The 7,658-nt window shown below is 45.6% G+C and overlaps 1 pseudogene; it reads right to left on the bottom strand.

Annotated features, from left to right (window-relative positions):
- Positions 1-5,843: 5,843 nt before the first annotated feature.
- On the bottom strand, positions 5,844-6,561 carry LOC103594425 (annotated as a pseudogene).
- Positions 6,562-7,658: the final 1,097 nt, after the last annotated feature.

Raw genomic sequence — 7,658 nt, 5'->3', positions numbered from 1 at the left:
AAAAAAAAAAAAAAAAAAAAAACAAGTCTGAACAGGATCTAGTTTGAGGCACTAAGAAGGATAAGACATCTGTTTGAAAAGAGCCCTCATCAAAGCAACATGAATTCTGCTAAAACTGAAGCAAGAACAAACATCAAATTTATGGTGAAGCTTGGGTAGAGGAATGGTGAAATCACTGATGTTTTACGAAAAGTTTATGGGGACAGTGCCCCAAAGAAATCAGCAGTTTATAAATAGATAACTGACTTTTAGAAGGGATAAGATGATGTTGAATGTGAAGCCTGCAGCAGCAGACCATCCACAACAATTTTTAAGGAAAAAATTAATCTTGTTCATGCCCTAATTGAAGAGGACTGATGGTTAACAGCAAAAACCATAGCCAACACCATAGACACCTCAATAATTGGTTCAGCTTACACAATTCTGACTGAAAAATTAAAGTTGAGCACATTTTCTGCTTGATGGGTGCCAAAACTGCTGTGTTCAGATCATCTGCAGACAAGAGCAGAGCTTTCAATGGAAATTTTAAACAAGTGGGATCAAGATTCTGAATCATTTCTTTGAAGAATTGTAACAGGGAATAAAACATGGCTTTACCAGTATGATCCTGAAGACAAAGCACAATCAAAGCCATGACTACCAAGACGTGGAAGTGGTCCAGTCAAAGCAAAGGCAGACCAGTCAAGGGCAAAGGTCATGGCAACAATTGGGGATGCTCAAGGCATTTTGCTTGTTGACTTTCTGGAGGACCAAAGAATGATAACATCTGCTTATTATCATTATTATGGGAGTGTTTTGAGAAAGTCAGCCAAAGCTTTAGCAGAAAAACAGCAGGGACAGCTTCATCAGAGAGTTTTTCTCCACCATGACAATGCTCCAGCTCATTCCTCTCATTAAACAAGGCCAATTTTGTAAGAGTTTGGGTGGGAAATCATTAGGCATCCACCTTACACTCCTGATTTGGCTTCTTCTTACTTCTTTTTGTTTCCTAATCTTAAAAACATCTTTAAAGGGCACACATTTTTCTTCACTTAATAATATGAAAAAGACTTGACATGGTTAAATTTCCAGAGATGGACTAAATGGCGGGCATCATCACTTACAAACTTACCTTGAACTTGATGAAGCTTATGCTGAGAAATAAAGTTTATATTTTTTGTTTATATCTTTTAATTCCATTTCTCCATGAACTTTTTTGAAATCCCCTCATATTTCTTAAAAGGGTACTTCTCTAATGTCTCCAGGATTTTTTTCTAGACGATACCATTCTGTAAGGTTTGAAGTACATGTACAGGTAATGACAGCTACACCCAACAGCAATTGTAAGATACATCCCAATTTCAAAGATGTTAAAATGTGCAAAAATATGCCTCTTAGAGTTAGTGAAATGTCATAGAAGGACCTTCCACAGCAGCCCTGAACTGTTTTCCTCCATAATTCTTTTACATATGGAAGAGAAAATATATATTTTCAAGCTCCTGCTTTTCTGGTCTTTCCTTTCTCACCATACCTTACTCCATTTCTACGTCCTCCTTGACTAGTAAATCGAGATATAAATATCTTTTCTTTACCTTTTAGGTGTCCGAACACTTCAGTAATAAAATTGCCCTCATTTCATCCTTCCCTTTAGCTTACCTGAAGCAAATTCTTCGTCAATATCACTCTGAAGCTGAACTTAGGGCTGCAAAACAAAATATTTGTAATAAAATGTTTTGTTATTTTAAAATCTGAAGCATAGCATCGCTTCCAAGATTACTGATAAGGCCTTCCTCTACTGAATACTTGATTAGATATGTTTCTTGGGCTTGTGGAAAAAAATAAAACAAAACTAGAATTGCTGGTAAATTAAAAAAAAAATTAAAGGAGAATTTAAAAATCAAATATGTAGAACAAATTTTCAGAGTGGAGAAGATTCAGAAGAAATTAATAAGTGCTTTGTACTGCTTGTCACACATTTCTGAGGAAAAAAATATGTTTCCTTTTTCTGGAAAATGAAGTACAAGTTGTCAGTGACAACCATCTATTAAGAAATTTCCTTTTGTGATAGAGTGAGGATTTTTTTCCCCAGAGGTAAATTATTCAACACAGTTAATTTGAATCCATGTTTGAGCCTGAGATGAAGTTATCAATTTTACCATTTTCTCTTCGTCTGTCCTGATATTATCATTGCCTGAGACTCTGGTACCCATAGCAACAGCCGCTGTTTCAGACATCATTCCCCCAAGCAACAGAGCACGGCCAATGACTGACAATTACCCAGCTGTGTGTCTCAGGGTGGTATTTTTCAGGGCTGGAAAACCAAGTCACAACGCACTGCCAAGTATTGAGAGTCAACTTATCAAGGAATTGGGAAGGCTGTGAGTATGTAGGAGGTGGCATGCCCACAAGACGTTTGCTTACCCCTTCTGAGAGGTATGTGGTGGGGGAGGCTGGGAAAATGAGACTTGCAGCAATGGACAGAGTCCAAGACATTGAGAAATGCAACGGGACAAACAATCAGTCTAGATGTTTCTGACTTTTTTCCACCACTGTCCCAACACTGAACCAAAAGGAGGGAATTTAGAACATCCCCATTTCTTTGCAGAAAAATGAGAAAAATAGAAACAATTCAGCTCCCCCTGTACCTAGATTTCCCACTGGGGATTCTTAAAGAAAAGCTGTGAAATGTGACACTACAAGTAGTGGCTTGTAATAGTCACTGGAATGTTATCACAACTCTTTGGGTCTTGCAGGTGAGGAAATCCTGCTTTTCCAGGTAAAATAAAAGGATGTAGTTCTAAGTAGACTTCTACTGTCATACTGGGATTATTCATTACCTCTGAATCACAGGAAAGGGAAAGATGGGATACAGAGGAGGCCAGGTGGCCAAGACAGAACCAGTCTGGAGTCAGCTGTAGATGCCAGTGAAGACACCACAGTAGGCGATGGTTCAGTATATAGACTACAGTACACTGTGCATGGCAGACACACAGGGCTTCTCTGTCCAGACTTTCAGATGAGCTGGATTTGCAAGTACAGAATGTGTGTTTTGCAATCATCCCCTTTACCTACTGTACGTGAAGGGAAGCCATTCACAGTGAAGACATCTGGGTGGATGGTGCACTCTCTGGGGATTTCCAGCAGTAAGGTCTTCCCAGGTATTCAGTGCCAACTCAGGTAACAGTGTTGCTGCGTGTGTGGGGGAGAGAGCCTGAACAGAAGGACTCAGGTGCACAGGTGTTGACTACCTTCCTGTGAGGTGTCCTTCTACCTCTTATACAGTCTGTGGCTAATTCTGAAGGCTTCTTTCACATGAGAAGGATTTCGGCTCGGGTTTAGATGCCATCCCCACCCTAGGCTGGAAGGCACACCTGTAATTAGGGGAGAGGCTACAACGATCAGGGCTGTGTTTAAGAGTGTTGGGGATTTCCCTCCCTTCCGGCTTGTTAGCTGGCTGGATCCCAGTCTACCCACACAATCTTCCTTAACCCATTGATATACCTGCGAGGTAACAGAAAGAAAATGGAACATGGCATCAGAAAATCTACGATCATACCTCGTGTGAGATTTTATAACTTCCTGCCTGTGACCTCCATTTTTCTTACTGATGAAGACATGGTCAGGATACCTGTCCTTCCTACTTCCTGAGGTTGTTATAAAAATAAAATATAATAATGTAAATAAAAGGACTTGGACTTGCAAAGTGCCGCTACTATTTTAGTTTGTCAACCCCCTGGCTATGGGGAAGCCAGCCTATGGCTCCGTTCCCATTATCAGTCACCCAGAATGAGCCCGTCAAAGAGATCCTCTGCCATGCTATCTTCCAGGGCCCCCTTCTTGATACCTAGGATCAACCAACATTAACATTGGCATATTTTAAAAAAACAAAAGTTTTCAGGTAAAGTTGGAAACTCCTTTATTTAAATCCCTGCCCAATCCCATTCTCTTCACTTCTCCCCAAGAAGGACCACGTTTTATACTTTTACCACCCACCCCAGCCCACCCGCCCACACTGTATATAAGAGGAGGACTAATGTTGTGCTTGCCAGGGGCCCGTGGAACACCCTTCCCCTCCATCTGCGGAGACGGAGGGTGGGTGGCACACCATGCCCACACCTCGGGGCCTACCCAGGGACCCAAGGCATGGAGAAGGGGACCGGACCTCTCTCCCACAACCAGGCACACCATGCCAGCACCTCGGATCCTGCCTGGGGACCCGAGGTATGGAGAAGGGGACAGGACCTCACTCCCACAACCAGGCACACCTAGCCAGCATCTTGGGTCCAGTCTACTGACCCGAGGTATGGAGCCAGGGACCAAACCCTACTCCCATAACCAGGCACACCATGCCAGCAACTCAAGGCCTGCCCAGGGACCCGGGGCATGGAGAAGGAGACTGGACCACCCTCCTACAACCAGGCACACCATGCCAGCATCTTGGAGCCCACCCAGGGACCCAGGGAATGGAGAAGGGGACCTGACCTCTCTTCCAGAACCAGGCACACCAGGACAGCACCTCAGGGCCCACCTGTGCACCTGGGGCATGGAGAAGGGGACCGGACCTCTCTCCCACAGCCAGGCACACAATGCCAATGCCTCAGGGCCCACCCAGTGACCTGAGGCAAGGAGAAGGGGACTGGACCTCTCTCCCACAGCCAGGCACACAATGCCAATGCCTCAGGGCCCACCCAGTGACCTGAGGCAAGGAGAAGGGGACTGGACCTCTCTCCCACAGCCAGGCACACAATGCCAATGCCTCAGGGCCCACCCAGTGACCTGAGGCAAGGAGAAGGGGACTGGACCTCTCTCCCACAACCAGGCACACTGTGCCAGTGCCTCAGGGCCTGCCCGGTGTCCCGAAGCATGGAGAAGGGGATTGGACACACCTCCTACAACCTGGCACATGGCACCAGTGACTTGGGGCCTGCCCAGGGATCAGAGACATGGAGAAGGGGACCAGACACACCCCACAACCAGGCATACCGCCAGTGTCAAGGAGCATACCAGAAACAGCACTTCCATGTAGGTGGCCCACTGCAGCCTCTGTAATAACCATGGCTGCCGCAAAAGCAACTAGACACCACAAGCACTACGCAAATGGTCCACTAACCACTGGAGTGCATTCACAGAAGGAGGGTCACCAGCAGAGTCAAAGAAAAGAAGAGGATGTCTCTTTCCATGAAGCCCATTTCAGAGTGACAGAAGCAACATCTGCTCTATGATAATATTGGGGGACCCGATCACATCTCTCAGCATTGGACAGATCATCTAAGCAGCTAATTAACAGAGTAACCATGATTCTTTCAGGAGAGAAGAAATCTAGGGTAATTAGAGGAGGGAGGGAGAGGGAATGGGGGAGGGGGAGAGATTGGACAAGGGGCATAAAGAATAATTATGATTTGTAACTATACATATGCTAGTAATATTGATTTGATCAACATATCTCAATGTTGAACCCCCCAAATATGTATAATCTATTTTGATTCAATAAATAAAATAAAATTTAAAAACAAAAAAATGAAAAAAAACTTGAGGTAAAAAAAATAATAAAAAAAGTTTTCAGGTAAAGTTGGAAACTCCTTTATTTAAATTCCTGCCCAATCCCATTCTCTTCACTTCTCCCCAAGAAGTACCACGTTTTATACTTTTACCACCCACCCCAGCCCACCCACCCACACTGTATACAAGAGGAGGACTAATGTTGTGCTTGCCAGGGGCCCATGGAACACCCTTCCCCTCCATCTGCGGAGACAGAGGGTGGGTGGAGAGACACCCCTGGATACCCGTTTTAAACCTGCATGGGGATTTGCCCTTATCCTTAAAAGGTGAGAGTTTTGCACACGCCAATCAGCTGGACACCTATATTTCTTTGCGAACCAAGTAACTTTATTGGGAACAGTGGCAAAACTGGAAAGAAAAACTTAAGTGAACATCTGGAAAGGGCAACATGCACGCCCGGCCTGGTTACCCAGGGAAGGCACCCCGTGGCTGTGGGGACTGTCTCAGCTCAGTCCTCCTTGTCGCCGTCGCCACCCAGGGTGAGCTTGTCAAAGAGGTACTCTGCCATGCCGGCCTCCGGGGCTCCCATCTTGCGCAGGATGGTGAGGTGGCCCCCCAGCTCCTTGATGGCCTTGACCTGCTCGTGCAGGTAGTGGCTCTCCAGGAAGTCGCAGAGGTGCGCGTCGGCCTTGTTGGTGGCCAGGTGGTGCAGGTCCAGGAGGCACTGGTTGACGCACTTCTCCAGGTGGAAGGCGGACTCCATGGCCCTGAGGCCGCTCTCCCAGTCGTCACGATCGGGCTTCTTGATGTCGCGCAGGCAGATGCGGCCCCCGCGCTGGTTCTGCAGCCTCATGAGCTCCTCGGCGTGCTCACGCTTCTCGTGCGACTGGTGCAGGAAGTAGCGGGCGAAGTGCTTGAGGGCCAGGTCGTCGCGGTCGAAGTAGAAGGCCATAGACAGGTAGACGTAGGAGGCGTAGAACTCCAGGTTGATCTGGTTGTTGATGGTGGCCTCGCATTCAGGATGGTAGTTCTGGCGCAGCTGTGAGCGCGCAGAGGCCATGGCGGGTGGTGGCAGCGCTGGCAAGATGGTGAAGGGTCCACTGGCGCGTGGAAGGCTGAGCGGGTGGCGGTGGCGGCTGCCTCGGGGCGCTCCCAACATGGACGTTAGGCAGCAGGTAGGCCACGGGACCGGAAGTGGTGCTTCCCACATTTATTTTCCAGACCAGGAAGTTACAGGAAGAGGCATAGGTGGGGTTATAGTTTAGCAGTACAGGCTGGTAACTTTCAGTGAAACAAGCCAGATGACATTCCAGTAGACAATTAAGTGACCTTATCTACACAAGCTTGATCTTAGCAAACATTCCTTCTCACAGCAATCTCTCAGTATCTTTACATAACAATCAGTAACTAGTCTGTCCTTGAGCCAGCAACCTGCTGTGCCACAATTCTTATCTTGTACCAGAGACTTATAGCCTGAGAAAAATTTCCAGTCCTCTGCAAGGTCAATATTTGAAACTGCAAGGCTTTGGAAAACAAGGCCCTGTGAAGTACATATGCTTTTTAGTATATTCCACAACATATGTTTTTAGTTCTCTTGGGTATATACCTACGAGTAGAATTGCTGGAGTATGTGTTAACTCTATGTTTAACATTTTGGTGAATTGCTAGGCTGTTTTCCAAAGTGGCTGCCTCATTTTACCTGCCCACTGGCAGTGTATGTTATTGTTTGTTGTTTTGGGGGTTTTTTAGTCATCTTAGTGGGTGTAAAGTAGTATCTCATTGTGGTTTTGATATGCTTTTCCCTAATGACTAATGATGTCAAGCATCTTTTCCTTTGCTTATTGGCTGTTTATATATCCTCTTTGGAGAGATATCTATTCAAATCCATTACCCATTTTTAAATTGAGTTGTCTTTTTATTGTTGAGTTTTAAGAGTTCTGTACATATTATGGGTGCAAGACCCTTTTCAGATATATGATTTGTGAATATTTTATCCCATTCTGTGGGTTGTCTTTTCACCTTCTTAATGATGTCTTTTGAAACACAATAGTTCTTTTTTTTTTTTTGTCCTTTTTGAGATCGGCCGCACCATGCTCAGCCAGTGAGTGCTGTGAGTGCACCGGTCATCCCTATATAGGATCCGAACCTGCGGTGGGAGCGCTACCACGCTCCCAGCGCCG

Source organism: Galeopterus variegatus, unplaced genomic scaffold, assembly GCF_000696425.1.
Source record: "Galeopterus variegatus unplaced genomic scaffold, G_variegatus-3.0.2 Scaffold69, whole genome shotgun sequence".
NCBI lineage: Eukaryota > Metazoa > Chordata > Mammalia > Dermoptera > Cynocephalidae > Galeopterus > Galeopterus variegatus.
This window is presented reverse-complemented; position numbering and strand designations above follow the sequence as displayed.